This window comes from Rhamphochromis longiceps, linkage group LG3 (assembly GCF_057381845.1).
Source record: "Rhamphochromis longiceps isolate RC_006_pf linkage group LG3, R_longiceps_female_GT1.1, whole genome shotgun sequence".
Classification (NCBI taxonomy): domain Eukaryota; kingdom Metazoa; phylum Chordata; class Actinopteri; order Cichliformes; family Cichlidae; genus Rhamphochromis; species Rhamphochromis longiceps.
The window spans coordinates 42,002,254-42,020,909 of NC_140559.1; positions in this window are offsets into that span (position 1 = coordinate 42,002,254).

Sequence of the window (18,656 nt, forward strand, 5' to 3'; positions counted from 1 at the left end):
GAGAAATCCTGCTTAATTGGACTCTCGGCCACTCTCTGCTTCTCTCTCTCTTTCTCACGCCTGTCTCTCCCTCCTTCCCTCTCTCTCTCTCAGCAGCTGTAGTCCAATCGTCCTTCTATTATCTTCCTTTTCTATGATCAACATCAGGTGTTTATGTTCAGCCTTCAGGTTTGCTTTGGAGTTTTGTGTCCTTTCACAAACACAGAATCCGATGAAAATAATCAGAGAAGCTCTGGTGTGCTGCTTCAGTGCTGTTACACTGCTGCATGGAGTGAAACCAACTTTGGAAAATGGAATAAATACAAGAAACCTTTATGTACAAGCTTGATAGCGGTGGTGGCGATCCACCATGCTGCATTGTTTCCCAAGTGAAGAAAAGAGACAGTGTTTGTAGACGTGAATGGACTGAGACGTTTACTTACATTAGGCCTACAGAGAAGCACATCATTGTAATTATAGCTCTTTAGTCACACTTTTGATTTCACCGCTGCTTTAATTCTTCATGGCACAGACTCAACAAGGTGCTGGAAACACTTCACAGATATTTTGGTCCATATTGACATGAGAGCATCACACAGTTGCTGCTCATCCATGATGTGAACCTGCTCTTCCACCACATCCCAAAGCTGCTGTGTTATATTGAGATCTGGTGACTGTGGAGGCCATTTGAGAACAGTGTTCAATGTCATGTTTAAGAAACCAGTTTGTGACATGGTGTGTTGTCCTGCTAAAACACAGTGCACTGTGGTCATTAAGGGATGGACATGGTCAGCAACAATACTCAGGTAGGCCAGTGTGTGCCAAGAAAATATCCCTCACATCATCACACCACCACCAGTCTGAACCAGCTGATATGAGGCAGGATGGATCCATATTTTCACCCTGCCATCTAAATCTTCCAAAAGGAATTGAGACTAATCAGACCAGGCGACGTCTTTCCAGTCTTTCAAAACAACCCTAGAGATCCTGGTCTGGGAAAATTCCAGTAGAAGTTTGAACTTCTGCAGGTGGTCTTCACTGTGTTTAAATGCATTTTTGGCCACTGAGATGTTTACAGTAATCCTCTGAACAGGTGCACCTAACATGCTTGAGATAGATAGATTGTTGACAAAACTCATATATTAATAATCTCATAACATAAAAGGAGTATTCCTGCAATTAAAGTGTGTGGAAACATATGAAAATGGTTCTGCAAAAAAGATTACTCTAGAAATACAGAGGTGATATGATATGGCTCTAGGTCAGTTTACTCCAATTCAATTTTATTTATGCACCAATTTACAACAAACAGTCACCCCAGGACAAAGAAAACTGTACATAAACAATCAATTGGCAAATGTGGGAAAGAAAAACTCCTATTAAACAGGAAGAAACCAGTTCCAAGGGTGAGGGCAAAGAGACAGAAAAATGAGCGCACTGAGAGACAAGGACGAGGACTTGCTACATCACTGTTTGTGTGATATGGACAGACATTAGTTCTCCTGGAAACAAGTCTCACTGCTCCTCAGTTATCTTGATAACTCCTTTGGTAGTTAATTCATCCTATGGATGCATTAAGAAAGATACAACTAAAACTCACTCTCATATATTTACTGTCACATCAAAAAGATATGCTGAAAACACAGCTCAGACTGCATTGCTCTTACTGAATAGATTAGATCAATATAATAGATTTATAGATTGGAGTTCCAGGTTCATGGAGTGTATGTCTCCCTCTTACAAACCCTCAGTCTGTGCACCCTGTGACACCCCATCACCTTTGCTCACCATCATTGTTAATGTGCATGTTGTTACAAATGACAGTATTTAAAGAAATGTGCTTTTTTTTAAAGCAATTTCATATAACTAGTAAGGGATATTAAGGAAAACTTAAAATAAAATATTAAGGAACCTCATTAAGGAAAACTGCTTAAAAAATCTGAAAATATATCAGTGGTTAGCTTGAAAGCAGTCACTGTTCATGTCTATATGAAGAGTAAATTAAAGTGATGCAACTGTAGCTCAGGAGGTAAAGCGTGCTCTCTGCTAATTGGACGGTTGGTGGTTTGATTCTTGGCTGCTCCAGTCTGCCTGCAGAAAGTAAGATGCGCAACACCAAGTTGCTGTCAATGCATTCATCAGAGTATCAGTGTTAGATAGAAATGAATAGGAATGCAACATAAGAATCAGCCTTTCAATCATAAATAAAGTGTTTTAACAGCAGTTTAATTAATTTAAAAGTTGCTCTTTCATCAAGTTAAAGTTTCTGTTTGTTTGTTCTTAATCTTAAAAACACAGTAAGAAAAAAAGATACCAGAGTCAGAAGAGCAGATAAAAATCAAATGCATGTTCCAAAGTTGACATTTAATATAAAAATAAATGGATAGAAATAGTCACTTGACTATTTCCTGTAGCCGAAACCTTTGCTGAAGTTTTGTGTTTTTTACTGATGTTGTAAATTGCTTGTAAGTTCCATCAGTATAAAGACAGCAGAAATTACTTTTGAATTTTGTTGCCGTCAACCATCACAAATTGAATTTTGTTTTTATCCTTAATAATTACACACAACAATAATGTTTTATTGCATGAAGTCTTTATGTTATTTGTTGCCTTTTCTGAATGAAACCTGCTGATTTTGCCAGGAAACATCTCATTTCCCTTCAGTCTTGCCTCCGACCTCCCTCCTACCTTGTTTTTCTCTACCAGGTTCTTTCTCCACCTCTTGCCACCATTTTCTCTCCTCCTCCTCCCTCCTCTGTTCCTCCCTCCTGTTCCGAGCCTGTTGCTGCTCACTGTAACTGGCAACTTTGCTTCTCTCCCCTTTTGTGGCAATGACAAAGGGGGCCAGTGCCCTCTCGCAGGCTATGTTACAGACTGTCACATGAGGCGGACACTCTGGGACGGCCCGGCGTTATCTACTGTGACAACTCCGATTACTTCCACAGCCTCCCATCTGATCAGCACATCCAATTCAATTAGTGGCAATTAGTCCTGGTCCTCCCTCCTCTTCCTTCTCCTCCCTCCACTGCCACCTACCTCCTCACTCACCCGCTGTGACTCTTCAAAAAAGCTGCCAGGCTTTGAACAACTCGCTGAACCGGACTGGCTGGTGAACAGCTTTGGATTTTGGATTTCAACTTGTAGCCCCCCGATCCTCTCAAGCACCTCCCGCCACCCTCGTCCTCATCCTCCAATTATCCAACACACACACACAATGACTCATTCACACATTCATACTCGTACGCACCACCAGAGCACATATTCAAAGTGACACATCACCTAGAAACCGCAGTTTTCCGAACATGAACTCCCACAGATCCGATTCAGCAGCACTGAGGAATGTGCATGAATGAAGGGGATAATTTACACGTACATAACCAAGCAAACGTGAAAGCTCCAGCAAAACTCAAATCACAACTCTTCAAATGATGCAGATATTTTTACACTTTTTGAATAGTTCACGTCTTTTTTTGCTATTTTGAAATTTATATAAAACCACATTTCCAAAAAAGTCTATTTAAAAGTTAAATATAAACAGAATGCATGATTTACAAATCTCATAAACCCATACTGTATTCACACTACAACACAGAAAACAATCAAATGTTTTAAACTTTGAATTTCATCGATCTTAAACCTGTATATACCTTTCAGCATTGACGGTGCCATTCTAGATGTGCAAGATGCTGATTCTATGGGCACTGATGCACCCCCATACCATCAGAGATACAGGCAGAACTGAGCACTGAGAGGATACGGTGTCCATTTTTCCAAAAATAATTTCATGTCTTGATTCATCTGACTACAGAACACTGGACAGTGTTTCTGGATCACGTTCACGTAAGGCTTCTTCTTTGCTTTAACCTACATTTGTGGATTGCACAGTGATCTGTGTTCGCGGACAGCGATTTCTGGAAGTGGCAGTGATTTCCATGACAAAGTGTGTGCTTTTCACACAGCACAGCCTCAGAGCCTGGAGATCACAAACATCTGATACAGATTTTCAGCCTGGTCCATCATGCAGAGAGATTTCTTCATTCTCTGACTCTGTTAGTGATATTAGGTACAGAACTGTAGATGATGAAATATTCAGTGTTTGTTTGTTTTTTAGTATCATTTACTTTTCCAGCCGTTTGTTGCCCCACCGTCTTTGGGATGTTTTGTCATGAAATAGACAAGAAATTGACAAGTTTTATGTTTTATTTTGAATGAAACTGACAGCATCCCAACACTTTTACGATTGGGGTTATACTTGCAACACTGCAAACAGATGAGCACCTTTAGCAGCTTTATTTCCACATGGAGATGGAGGTGACCAAAAAAAACATAAAACTGCTTGGTTCACAGAAAATAACTGAGTTAAATGTTAAACATAAAAAGTTATCAGATTTTAGTCATTTACAGTTTAGTGCAGTGTTGTGATTATTTTCAGTTGTCAAAGAACATATTTCTATTTGTGCAATATAACATTTCTGTATTATCTTTATTATTAACCTCAGGTTTGTCTTGTGATCTCTTGTGGAGGCCCTGGCCCCTGGTTTACACCTGCTAAACTAAGTTATGAATTAACACATTAACAGTGTAATTATGTACAAACAGTGCTTCAGAGAATGTACCGGAAAATAGTCTGCACCAGTGCTCCCTCATTCCCACCCTCCCACCCCCTCTTTACTGTGGGGTTGCACACACCTGGCCTTCACAAATTAGGGCCCTGGAAAACCAGCAAGTGGAGAGAAAAGCGGGATGCGTGGGGGAGCGAGGGGTGGGGAGAGGGGGCGTTCGGTCGTCGGGGTCTTTCAGCATTCCGATGGAGCAAAAAGTTAATGACGGGCCTATTGTGTTGTGAGAAAGTGTTACTGGGAATCACCGCTTGTGCCAGTGAGCAGCGACAAAAGGGGGCTGGCCATAGGCTGCACTGAGTTTTTGCCTTATTTGTATCACTTAGATGTGTGCACTGTGTCAAAAACAAAAAATGCACTCAGTCATCCTCGCTTCTGCATGCAAACATACATCTTTGGAGTAGAAAACCTTCAAATAATGAGCTGACTTATTTGCAAGAAATAAAAAACCTGGATAATTAAGAAGGGCCTGAATGGGTTTGGTTTTGGCACAAAGATAAATGTAAATGTTTGAATTTTTAAATCATATCCTATCCCCTTCTCATTCCTTAATCCCTCCCTTTCCTCCCTCTTCATAAAAGCCGCCCTAACACGCCCGCCTTCCCTGCAGGCCTTAATACATGCTGACAGTTTCCCTCCGTAATTGGTGATCACACCCAGATGGATGGTTCCTTAATTTGCTGTTCCCAATAAAGCCAGGCAGCTCAAGGGGAAAGGGGCAGCAGGGGGAGTTGAGCTGTGAGGTTGTAGCGATGGTGGTGGTGGGGCGATGCTTGATTTTGTTGGTTATAGATACGAGAGCAGTAAACACCCTAGGCTGTGGGCCCGACAGTTTGACCAGGCCTTTGTTCACACATCCGCTGAATAGCAGAAAAGAACCCACCTCCTCTTCCTCAGCCCACTCCTCCTCCTCTTCCTTTATTTTTTCCTCTTTCCCATTAATCCCAGTCTGCTCCCTCTCTCTTTGGGTTCTTCTGTTTTCAGTCCGACCCGGAAGAGAGCACTGCGTGAGCGCTGGAGGATGTGTGCATGTGTGTCCTGAGTTTGAGCCAAGGGTGTTATACGCAAATGATCTGCGTCTCCATTCCCTTTTCAGCGACTAAACGGATTGCTGAAGTCAGAGTGAATGAAGTATGAATGGAGGCAAAGAACTAAATGAAGTTTCAAGGGTTATAGGTTATTGTCTGGGCAGGAACCTCCGATCATGTGTGGTCGTTTTTGGCTCTACTAGGGAGGACACAAATAGAGTGACGGACGGAGGCGAAGCAGAAACCCCCACTACTAATGAGGGCAACCTGCAGTGACCCCAGCGACGCAGAGTGTCACATCCAAACTGTCGGGATGATCTATGCGAACTACAATAATACAAACGTGAGACATTTGGCCAGTCAGAGATGATATAAGGGAGACACAAACCACTGGAAGAAAGCTGAAAAGAAATCATAGGTTAGTTCTGTAAAACTAAAGACTCCTGTTACATGACACAGAATGACAAACTGCTGTAATTCATATTTATGCAAAACATTTTTTATATTCATTAGCAGCAACTTTAAGCTTCACTGTTGAATTTTTTGAAGACTCCAGTTTGTTCGTGTGAACAGGAAGTGTACTTCATACCCTAAGATTAACAATTGTACTTTGACTAATTACATTTTCAAATCAAACTCATTACTTTTAGTTACATAGTCAGTGCAAGCTTACAAATATCAAAGTTTGAGCCTGAACTGTAGTTTTGTTTTTTAGCACAACATGGACACGAGTGCATATGTCCCTGAGTTGTGCTCTCTGTACTTCAGCATCTACCTCGCGCTACAGAAGAGGAGCGAGGATAACGGGAGTGACGTTTTTTTAAGCAGCAGGTAATTTGAAATGCGACGTTTCTATAAGCTCAACAAACATCAGCAAACACACAAACTGTTCGTGTGCAAAAACCAGGACAGGAGGAGAGGCTATATTTAACGGTGAGGACTGCTCAGTGACACTGACAAACTTAAATCAGATTTTTTATTTATTTATTTTATTTTGTGAAGTCCTGAAATAATAACTGAGGTATAGACCTCAGTTATTATTTTGTGTTATTTCAATGATGAATGGAAATACTCTGCGTTTAGTGGAGGATAAAACTTGTCACACTGTGATGGATTTAAGCACTGTGGTGGACTGATGCACAGAGGCTGTGGTTTCATGGTCAGAGTTAGATTAGATCAAGTGCTGCACTGAACTCCACCTTCATACCAACTTTATACAGTCTAGTATGAAGACAGTGTAAACTGTGTACTGTCAGTGTAGATGATGGAAATCAACCAAGATAGCTGCGAAACATCAGTTGACATCCTGAATTCAGTTGTGTAAATCCACAGAGCAGTAAGCCTCAGACCAGCAGCAGCAGGTAAACTGATCACAGCCTGCACACAAAGAAAACCTACTGGAGCTCCTCGATATAAAATTATTGTGAGTTGTGATTATTTTCCCCATGCTGAGCCACTATAACCAATTTTAGGTTTACACACCAGCTGAATCCCATTTTTATTCCCTGACTGCACTCATTTTCCTGTTTAGGTGTGGAAGCAGAGTCACCTTCTACAATGCAAGCAACACAGAATAGAGCTATTTTTAAAAATTCTCCTTTTTCTCTGCTCATGTTCTGCATAAAAGATTCAAGCCGAGTACGTTTATTAGAATAAGATTTCGGCTGAAATAAAGTTTACATTCCTATCTACTAATATAATGTTATTACATTAATATATCACAAGGTTCAGTTAGTTTTGTACAAAAACAGCTGGTAAAAACGTCCTATAAAGAGCTTCTCTTCAGTTTCTTACTTTGAGTACATTTCACAGACTGTACTTTTTTACTTTTACTTGAGTAAATAAATGTAATCAGTACTTCAGCTTTTACCAGAGTATTTTTTAACACAAGTATCTGTGCTTTAACTTAAGCGCAGAATGTCTCAATGTTTGCCATTCTAGGTAGGACCAATATGTTTACATTACACATGCTCTGCATCGGCAGAGCTGTGAAGCCAGATGATACAAACCAATCAGTTAAACTGCAAGAATGGCTTAAAGACATGGATGCAGATAAAACTGAGGTTTTTGTACCCAGCCCTAAAAATCTTAGAAACATGGTGTCTAACCAGACGCTAAGTCTGGATGCCATTACCTCGCCTTCCCGTCACACTGTGAGGAATCTTGAGTATATTATGCAAATGCTTTCTTGACTTTGCGCAAGAAACACAATATGACTAAAATTAAAAACATAATGTTGCTGATGCTGAAAAACTATTTCATGCAGCTATTACTTCTAGGCTGAACTATTGTAATTTGGGGTCTTTACCTTACAAGATAAAGTGCCTTGAGGTGACAGCTGTTGGGATTTTATATAAATTGAATTGAAAGATAATTTATGGCATTAGAATTATTATCAGCACATCGTCGGGAGGAATGAAAGCTTGACTGGTGGAGCAAACAGCATTTAGTAACAGTTAATTACATAGAAACATCTGCTTTGAAGCAGCACTTAATAAAGACATGATACATTAACATGCCTTGGATACAGAAAAACACATAATTAAAAGAACCTCATTAGACACAGAAGAATGAAACAAACATGACATTTCTGATAATCATGAAATAAGCCAGAAATACAATCAATATCTGATCAAGAGACAGTATAGACAGTGAAAGCTGTTATCTTCACAGAACTTCATTTATATGAGGCGAATGTGCTTAAGTGCTGAATGAGATACTCAAGATTCCAGCGTAGAGACACAAGCGAGGACACACAGACACTCTATTAAGATTGTCTTATACAAATTCTTAAGTACTTTTTCACCACTAACTGCATTCTGCTCATCCTCACCTCACCTGTTATTTCCAAAAGCACTCTTCAACCACGTTGAATTGCAAATAACATATTCCTCCTCAGTGTTGCTGAATCTGTAACAAGTTATTGTCGATTCCCCTTGAATGCCAGCCTGATGACCCTGAATGTATGTAAAGTAAAAGAAGCTTTCGGCACAAAACCTTGTATTTATTGGATGAGGAAAGGTCTCTGCCATGCATTAGCACCATGCATTACTCTCGTTGGGCACAAAGTGAAGTCGGAGAAGGAAAGTGAACAATACAGTGGATTTAAAAGCAGCGTTGATCGAGTTTCCTCCAAGGTTTTAAGACTGCTGGCCACAGCTAATGGGAAAAAGATTGCTTCAGAGGACAGATGCGATGTGCTGTGGGAGACAAACGAAGGTGCTACTTTGTGTCCTTGAGGTGTGATCACTTTCTGAAAAATCCACTGACCTAATCAAGCAAGATAAGCACAGGAATGGCTTCTCCACAAAAGCACCTTTATACACACAGCCAAAGCAATCAAGTCAATCTAGAGCTCTGTCCATTGATTCTCAGCATGATCGTCACAACACTGGAATATTCTCAATGCACTCGCTGCTTGTTTCCCATGAAATCACAGCTAGGTTATCTGTCTGCAAGTTAAATGGTCAGAAATGTAAAAGAGGAGATGATACAAATATGTGGCCTGCTCTGGCAAAACAAGATCCACAGGCAAAACAAAACTGGGAGGGAGGTCGTCCTTGAATCCTGTGAAAGTGTAAACCAGTGGCCTCTGCTCCTCTTACACCAACTGTCCAATTTGTTGTGCTGAAGGGTAACTTCTGCACAATAAATTGTGTTCTCAACTTTTTAAGTCTTCAGCTGTGCTTCTTTGTATGCAGCAGGCAGATTCATTCAGCTCTGTGAAAGGCTGAGAAATTGAAATGTTACAGAGCAATCATAGAGGGTGCGTGCAACCACAATGCCACAAAATTACAACTATTACAGGTCACCAACAAATCTTTGGCTTAAATGCCTGTGTGTCCACATTGTGACCTGCATTAGGCCTTGATGCTAGTGTTTGCAGATGGGACCGAAAATGAAATACTTTTATCCTGTGAAAATGCAGGCATGTTTGCTGTTTGCACCACAATGCATCGGCAAACCTTCAAAAGGTAACCATGAGAAAATGTGGTAAAATTAAAATGTTTTTAGCGACACGGTTTTGTATCCTGCTCGAGGATGTACTCATTTGATTTGATTTTCTAATATCTAAATTTGACACATTTTTTTGGGCACTGTAGTTGTTTGGATTCATCATGCAATACCATCAGGGAGGCATCTGATAGATCCCAAATTCATTCTGTGTACCATAGAGGCAAAAAATAAAATAAAATAAAATAAAATAAAATAAAATAAAATAAAAATCCAGTATTCAAATTTGTAATTCAAGGCTAGGTTCATACACGAGAAGGAAGTTAGCGTGGTGAACAAAAGTGGCAAGGTGCAGACACAAAACCAAGGTCCAAAAACAGTTTGAGTCTTTACATGAGAAACAAAAAACAGGCCGGAACAGGACAGAAAAACTTTGGTTAAAAAGATCTTACAGAAAGAACTCTCAAGGAGAATATTACAAAAAGCCTGTAAATACTTTTCTGGGAGCTGAAAAACTTTCTGGGAACAAACAAAGGAAGACATGGGGTTATGGTAGGAAAGAAAAGTACATTTTCTACAAAGTTCTAAGGTTTTACATATCAGAATATAAAAATATTAATCTGGTCTTTAACTACAATCTATGATGAACACCAACGCATGACGTGTTACACTGTGTCTTTTAACAAAAACTAAACCAAAATGCAGAAGCAGTGTGTGAAAACTGAAAACACGCCGTGACTCAGTAGCTTGTAGAAACAGCTTTAAGGGCAATAAATTGAAGAAATAGGGAGTGCAGAATTATTAGGCAAGTTGTATTTTTGAGGAATAATTTTATTATTGAACAACAACCATGTTCTCAATGAACCCAAAAAACTCATTAATATCAAAGCTGAACGTTTTTGGAAGTAGTTTTTAGTTTGTTTTTAGTTTTAGCTATTTTAGGGGGATATCTGTGTGTGCAGGTGACTATTACTGTGCATAATTATTAGGCAACTTAACAAAAAACAAATATATACCCATTTCAATTATTTATTTTTACCAGTGAAACCAATATAACATCTCCACATTCACAAATATACATTTCTGACATTCAAAAACAAAACAAAAACAAATCAGCGACCAATATAGCCACCTTTCTTTGCAAGGACACTCAAAAGCCTGCCATCCATGGATTCTGTCAGTGTTTTGATCTGTTCACCATCAACATCGCGTGCAGCAGCAACCACAGCCTCCCAGACACTGTTCAGAGAGGTGTACTGTTTTCCCTCCTTGTAAATCTCACATTTGATGATGGACCACAGGTTCTCAATGGGGTTCAGATCAGGTGAACAAGGTGGCCATGTCATTAGTTTTTCTTCTTTTATACCCTTTCTTGCCAGCCACGCTGTGGAGTACTTGGACGCGTGTGATGGAGCATTGTCCTGCATGAAAATCATGTTTTTCTTGAAGGATGCAGACTTCTTCCTGTACCACTGCTTGAAGAAGGTGTCTTCCAGAAACTGGCAGTAGGACTGGGAGTTGAGCTTGACTCCATCCTCAACCCGAAAAGGCCCCACAAGCTCATCTTTGATGATACCAGCCCAAACCAGTACTCCACCTCCACCTTGCTGGCGTCTGAGTCGGACTGGAGCTCTCTGCCCTTTACCAATCCAGCCACGGGCCCATCCATCTGGCCCATCAAGACTCACTCTCATTTCATCAGTCCATAAAACCTTAGAAAAACCAGTCTTGAGATATTTCTTGGCCCAGTCTTGACGTCTCAGCTTGTGTGTCTTGTTCAGTGGTGGTCATCTTTCAGCCTTTCTTACCTTGGCCATGTCTCTGAGTATTGCACACCTTGTGCTCTTGGGCACTCCAGTGATGTTGCAGCTCTGAAATATGGCCAAACTGGTGGCAAGTGGCATCTTGGCAGCTGCACGCTTGACTTTTCTCAGTTCATGGGCAGTTATTTTGCGCCTTGGTTTTTCCACACGCTTCTTGCGACCCTGTTGACTATTTTGAATGAAACGCTTGATTGTTCGATGATCACGCTTCAGAAGCTTTGCAATTTTGAGACTGCTGCATCCCTCTGCAAGATATCTCACTATTTTTGACTTTTCTGAGCCTGTCAAGTCCTTCTTTTGACCCATTTTGCCAAAGGAAAGGACGTTGCCTAATAATTATGCACACCTGATATAGGGTGTTGATGTCATTAGACCACACCCCTTCTCATTACAGAGATGCACATCACCTAATATGCTTAATTGGTAGTTGGCTTTCGAGCCTATACAGCTTGGAGTAAGACAACATGCATGAAGAGGATGATGTGGACAAAATACTCATTTGCCTAATAATTCTGCACTCCCTGTAATTTCCTGTCTCACATCATCCTTCGCATTAATGTGGAGGAGTTTTGGTCCACTCTTCTTTACAATGTTGCATCAGTATACCTCTGTATCCCTCTGGTGTACAGAGGTGTTCATGGTCAACTCTGCGGCTGCAGAACACGTTAATATCACCAAACTTCACCAAATGCGGTGCTGTGCATTATGACCAGACAGCTCCACTTTGGTATCATCTCTTCAAAGGACATTGTTCCATAAGTCTTGTGATTTTCAGATCCAACTTTGCAAATCTAATCTGTACTGCCATGTCCTTTTTTAGAGAGAGGAGACTTGCTCCTGAAAACTCTTCCAAACAAGCCATACTAGTTCCATCTTTTTTTCTAATTGTAGGTCTGACTGTGGCGTGATTTTGTTGGGATGTCCAGTCCTGGGAAGATTGTGACATCATATTAGCACATACCTGAATGCTCCAGACAAGCAGACTGCTAAAACTTAATCACTCACGTGCAAGTGATTAGTAGCACCTGGCTGCTACTTAGAGTCCTGGAGAAAAGAGAATCTTCTTGGTGTAGAGGTTTGCATGGGAGCAAATGGTCACTGGTTAGAGTCCAGCTGAAGGCAAAAAACAGGAGAGGCAGGAGCTCACAACCACAGCATTATGGGCCATTTCTTTTAGCAAAAAGAAGAATTCCTGCAACAGCAGGTTAGGTTCTACTACCTTTGTGAATGGGGATGACCACAGAATGCATCCTCAACACCCAGTCACTGTTTAATGGGACCCAGCAGGTCTTGTTGAACATCTTCAGTTTCATCTCACCATAATGATTTGGCCCCTGTCAGAGTAGCTCAGGTCTTTTCAGCTGCCCTTTTTATCCCTTCTGACATGATGGAAAGGAGAACTATGTACTTGTAGTAAACAAAAATAAAAATACAAAACATGCAAAAGGAATCTTTATACAGTGAATACATTAAATTCATTCAATTGCACAGAAAAAAAAATTGCAACTCAGTGTTAGTAATAATACAAGTTGTATGTGTTCTAGTGCTAACAAAGAGGTGAATGGGTAATCCCTTGGCCTGGGCAGTGCTGTGGAACTGCAATTGTTGTTGGCCCATTGAAGTGGCATGCAAAAATTTGTTTTAATTGTTTTAATTGTAACACTTCTTAATGTGTTCATGTTATAAATGTGACTTACTTACAGTCAAAATGTTACCAATCAAGAATAAAACCTCTGAAATGCATCCAGAAGTGGACATTTTATAGTAAAACTCCTGCCTCCTGAAATGATTCCCAGGTTGTACTTTTTTTTAAATTCTAAAATTTAAAAAAGCAGCTAACAGGGGTTTTTTTTTTTTTTTTTTTAAATCAATTTTGGTGCTTGAATCCACTTTTGAAAGATTGTTTGAGAAGTAGGAGCTTTGCAGTTAAGATATTTCAATTTGTTGGAGACACAAATCTGTTGTAGGGTTGCACTATGAAAGGCAGCTGGTGGCCCCTTATAATGAGAGAGGAGGTGAAAGTGGCCTACTTTAATTTAAAATTGAAACCAGTGCTGTGTTCTTTTAAGTGACCAGCAGGAGGCGACGCTTCTGGTTACAAAAATGCCTCCACCTATGGAAAATGCCTACACTTCCTCCTTCTGTGAACTCAGTGAACTTTTGTCCTGATGATTTTGTGGCCTCGACGACTAGTTTCAGCTCATTCTGAATAAAACATGAAGTTCATTTTGTAAAGCTACTTTATAGCTACAGCGGGTAGCTCTGCATATTTGATTAGGCAGATTTTTACACTGGATGCCTTCACTGACACAAACCCCCAGGGATTTGTGCCTCTTACTGGGATCGAACCAGCGATTTTTTTTTAATACGTAACCAACATTTTTTAAATTATGGTAATTATTACAGTGAGAAAGGAGGATTATCCGGAGCACACTTATTGGCTCACAGCTTGTCAGTCACAGTTCGTTAACCAATAAGTATTCAATCACACAGACAGATCAAACACCTCACCGTCACTTCTGGTTTAAAATACTAAGATGATAACAGTGAAAATGCTCGACTGGATGCTTAAAAACAATATATATTTTTATATTGCACTTTCTCTGGTCATAAGATTCTCAGGAACTAAATCCCTTTAGATTTAGATTAGTTTAAAAACAGTTCAAAGCACTAATTTCTAATAAACAGTCATTTCTTCTTAATCTTAGCAATCCCATCAGACATTATGACTTCACCTAACAGGAATCGCACAGGTGCTACTAATTACATCAATATGGCAGCTCAGTTCTGGTCACTTGCATCTACACCAGCATGAAAGTGAGACATTGAATCTAAAGCAGCTAAATGAAATTCAGCTGGGAAATAAATCTATAACATCTATGACCCAACAGTGTTGCATCTCATCCCCTTTTCTTTGCGTGATTTAAAAAAAATCCCTCGTGTCCTGTTGTTTCCCCTCTCTCCCTCTGGTCAGTGGGCTTCTTAGGAATGCAGCTCTGAATATTTTTACGAGCTTAAGCACGACACTTGTGTGAATCTTGTCAAAACAAGGAGACATCACTTAGTCCATGAGAGCTTTGAGAGCCAGGTGGGCTTGGGGCCTCCACTGAGGTCTCTGCCGTGAAGATTACCTACCAATTAACCTCTGACCAGACAAGGATGTCCCAACACTTATTTCTTAACCTGTTTTTCCCTGCATTAATTTAATGCACGGATCAGTTTAATTTTGGTCATTTTGCTGTTACAGATTTGGCGACTGTTCTGAGAGGCTCTCATAACCAAGTGAGACACATCTGTTTGGAAGGCGATATTTTTGTTTTGAGGGTGGATTGATTACCACGGGTCTTCAGCAGTTGGAGCTAGCTGAGGAGATTGACACATAAAGTCCTTCTGCAAGGCTGTTTTCTATCTATGTGTTGCTATCACCCCGCTCTTCATCTGCTCAGTCAAATTAATCCAACCACAACCTCAACTGCACGACCCCTGACCCTGCGCACCTCTTTGAAAGTCACATGACCATGCAGGTGTGGAGGGGTCCCTGGCCTGGCCTGGCCGACCCCCAATTAGTGACCCTAATTAGTGGAGAGGCCCCCTGATGGGCTGCTGAGCTGCTTTATCAGAGGAGGAAGGAAGAGGGAGAAAGGATGGAGGGATGGAGAAAGGCGAGCGGGGGCAAAAAGGCGGGGGTGGCAGGACAGTGAAGCATTCCTGAAGATCTGTGGACCAAACGCACACCCTCATTCTCACACACACACAAACACAAACACACACTGTGCATATTAAAAGAAAAACAGAGCCAATGTGGAGCTGAAGGTTCATTTGTTGATGCACAACAAACAGCTTCTGAGTGGTGATGTGGAATTGATCTGATGCTCACTTACATGAGCGTGAGTGCAGACTTTGTAGCCGTTTTTCCTTCTTATTCATTTAATCTCTCGCTCAGACGTCTTTGTAAGACAGGCTGCTATCAGAGTAAAAGAATCAAATCAAGTTTAAAAAATCATCAAGATCACACAGTTTAGATTTAGAGGGTTTTTGTTGTTGAAGGTTTTCATTTGTCTGCTGAACTGTTGTTCCTACGTCACTGGTGGAGACGATGGTATCGTCTGTATGTAAACACACATTCTGGTGTTTGGAAAAAAAGGTCATCACTTCACCAAACTCTAGTTTTCATTAGAAACTTGCCTCAGTGTTTGTTTGTCTACATCACCAGGAGCTGAGAAACTAAAACTATGACACAGCTACAACTCACACTCCTGGAAGTACTTATGTTTGTCACATATAATGAAGTGGGGCTAAAATAAACTATTTATAACCTTTATGCCTCTTTAGTTTATTATTATAAAAGCTATGTATGACAAATTTAATGACAGCAACATCAACAGAACTTTCATTATGTCTTTTATATTCAGATGTCATCAATGGGCCATAGTCAGACAGAGTGTCCAGATTATAGAATCAATAGATTCCATAATCTAGAATGGGCATGCACAAGCAGTCTAAATATACAACTATATTTCCTACACATATAAGCCAGTGTAGTTGATAACAGATATTGCTTTAAGCCTATAAGAGTACTTAGGCTGTATAATGCAGCACATTAAATATTGATTTGAATTGATATGTTATGTTTTGTTTGTGTTTGTGATGCTAAGGTTATTCATTTAACTGAAAAATGTGAAATTACTCTGTGAAGCACTTTGTTAAACATCAATCTGTGCTGAAAGATAGAAAAGCAGAGCTTCAGTATCACAGTCAAGGTTTGACTGCAGCTAAATTAAAAAGTAAAACAAGATGTGGGGAAAAAAACATTTTAGTTGACAGAAAAAAAATAAAGAATAAACTTAAAAAGTAAGAAAGAAAAGAAAACCAACTGAACTTTGTGAACTTACAAAACAAAACAAACAAAAAAAAAAAGCAAAGTTACAAATGAAATCTTCTTAGTTTTAATTATCTTTATTGGTTTGGTAAAAATTTGTCGGTGTAACCAGCCTTTACCGAGGCCGGCATGTTTACATAACTGTGAGCCAGCTGCCTTTGTAAAGAGCTGTGTTTGTATTGAAGCATCCATTCTGCTTTGCCTAAATATTTCCACTGATAAAGTCTCTCCATATAATCATAATTAGAAAGAATAAACTGTAAGCTAACAAAAATAAAAATAAAACAAGCAAACTCACTCTGAAAACTAAGTGAAACTCAACTGCACTGAAAACAAAAACTCACAAAACAAATAAAATCAAAACTTATTAAAAAATGAAAATAAAACTACAAAACACAGAACTAAAACCAAAATAAATAAACCAAAATAAACACACTCATCATGTTAAGTGACTTTATGAAGTGTTTGAAGTGAAAATTCAGTGAAACAATAAGCGCACTCCTCAAACACCACGGTGAAAATAACATTTAAAAGTAACCAAATAAAGCATTATCTGGTTTTTAAAAATATAAAAATTCCCTACTGTTTAAAAACGTGTAATTTACACACCTCATCTACCTTACAAAGCTTTTGTACTACTTTGCCTTTGATGTTTAAATATTTTTCTAATGTTATTTTCTTAAAATCTTCACATTTTTTAAATGTATTATTTAAAAATAATTAAAGTAAGAAAAGTATGAAAAAAATTACAAAGTTTGTTCACTGATTCTTTTTACTATAATTCTTTCACTGTTCAGTGATTATTCGTTTGAACTAGTGCATTTTAATTACTAATTATTGATTACTATTACAGGCATTATTGGCTCAGTTAAGCTGCCACTGCACAAACTAAAATAAGCCGCTTATTAATTGTTATGAGTCAAACTGACAGTTTGATAATAGTTTTTGTTCTATTTATTTTTAGTAAAATACTGATTTTTATTTTTCCAACCATGTGTTTTTTTTTCCAGGCAAATAAAGTTAAATGCAGCAATAATTATCCTTTAAATAGCTGTTGATAAAATTGCACCAATTAAAAACCATTAAAAACCAACAAGTTCAGCCTTGTTGCTCCTCCCTGGAAGCTGTTTATCACCAAAGTTTCTTCCCCCGCCCCCGCAGTTACTCTCCATCCCCGCCCAGCTCTGCCCTCCCCTCCTCCCAGCCCCTCTCTAAAACAGCCCACCCATCTGGTCTTCTTTCTGCTGGCCCTCTCGCTTCTTCCTCGCTCAAATAAAGGTGCCAATCACTATAATTGGCACCCTGCAGATCGATTGTCCCTGTTTGGAAAGGTGCCCCTCACCAAAGTCTGGGCTTACAGGGGATATATGTGGTATTTTACCTTCACGGCTTTGAAAGAGTTATAACTTGTTCTTTCTTTGCACATAATTCTTCACACTGACATGTAATTTGGGGGACTTTTGGTAAGAAATAATAAAAATGTGATTCATGTGACATGTCTGCGTCCGCGTGACCCAGCGGTAGGTGCTACATCACAAAGGGTTCATAACAATCTTGGTGAATCTCAGACTGCCCTCTGTGAGGACCAAACATGTTCAGTATCTTTAAACTGGAAAAGCTAATCACAGCTATTTGTCATGACTGAAAGATCTTCTTTTTTCATTAGGGAATAAAAACGGGTTACAGGTGGGTGAAAAGTAGCTGTAAGTCCAGTTTTTGTGGGTAGAAAAGGGGATAAAATAAAATAACGCTTACACATTTATTGAATTATTCTATGATTAGATATTTTTCCTACTTATTTCTTGCCTTTTCCTTTATAAATATACGCTGGTTGTTAGGGCTTACCATTAGAACATGGTTACACTGGCTTTAATAACAAGAGCAATAATAATAATGCCAAAATATACCCTCACTGTACAGAATCTTTTAAAGCACTGCTCTTTGCATTTAAATCCGAGGTTTGTTTAGGGAAAACAGACCAATGAGTTTATAAGGTGTCAGCAGCGCTCTTCCAATTCTTCCTCTAATTTGACCTTCTCCACTATAATAAATATTTTTGCAATTAAAAACATCAGATTATTATTTCATACAGGCAGAATCACATGAGTCATTTCACATTTCGTGAAGTATATTCTCATCCAATTAATGTCCCAAGGACGTGCCAATTCAGGCTTTGTGCGCCACCATGCAAACCAAAACATAATTAAAGTGTGAGGAATTTAAAAGGCAGCACCTCCACAGAAAGGCCTGGAAAAAAAGAAGAAATGAGCCGTCCACTGCTTTGATTTGCCAAGCGAATAGGGAGAGGCCAAGGTTTTTAATAAAGCTGTAAGCAAGCTAAGGCACTTTCAAAATGCTCGGAGTGGATGGAGGA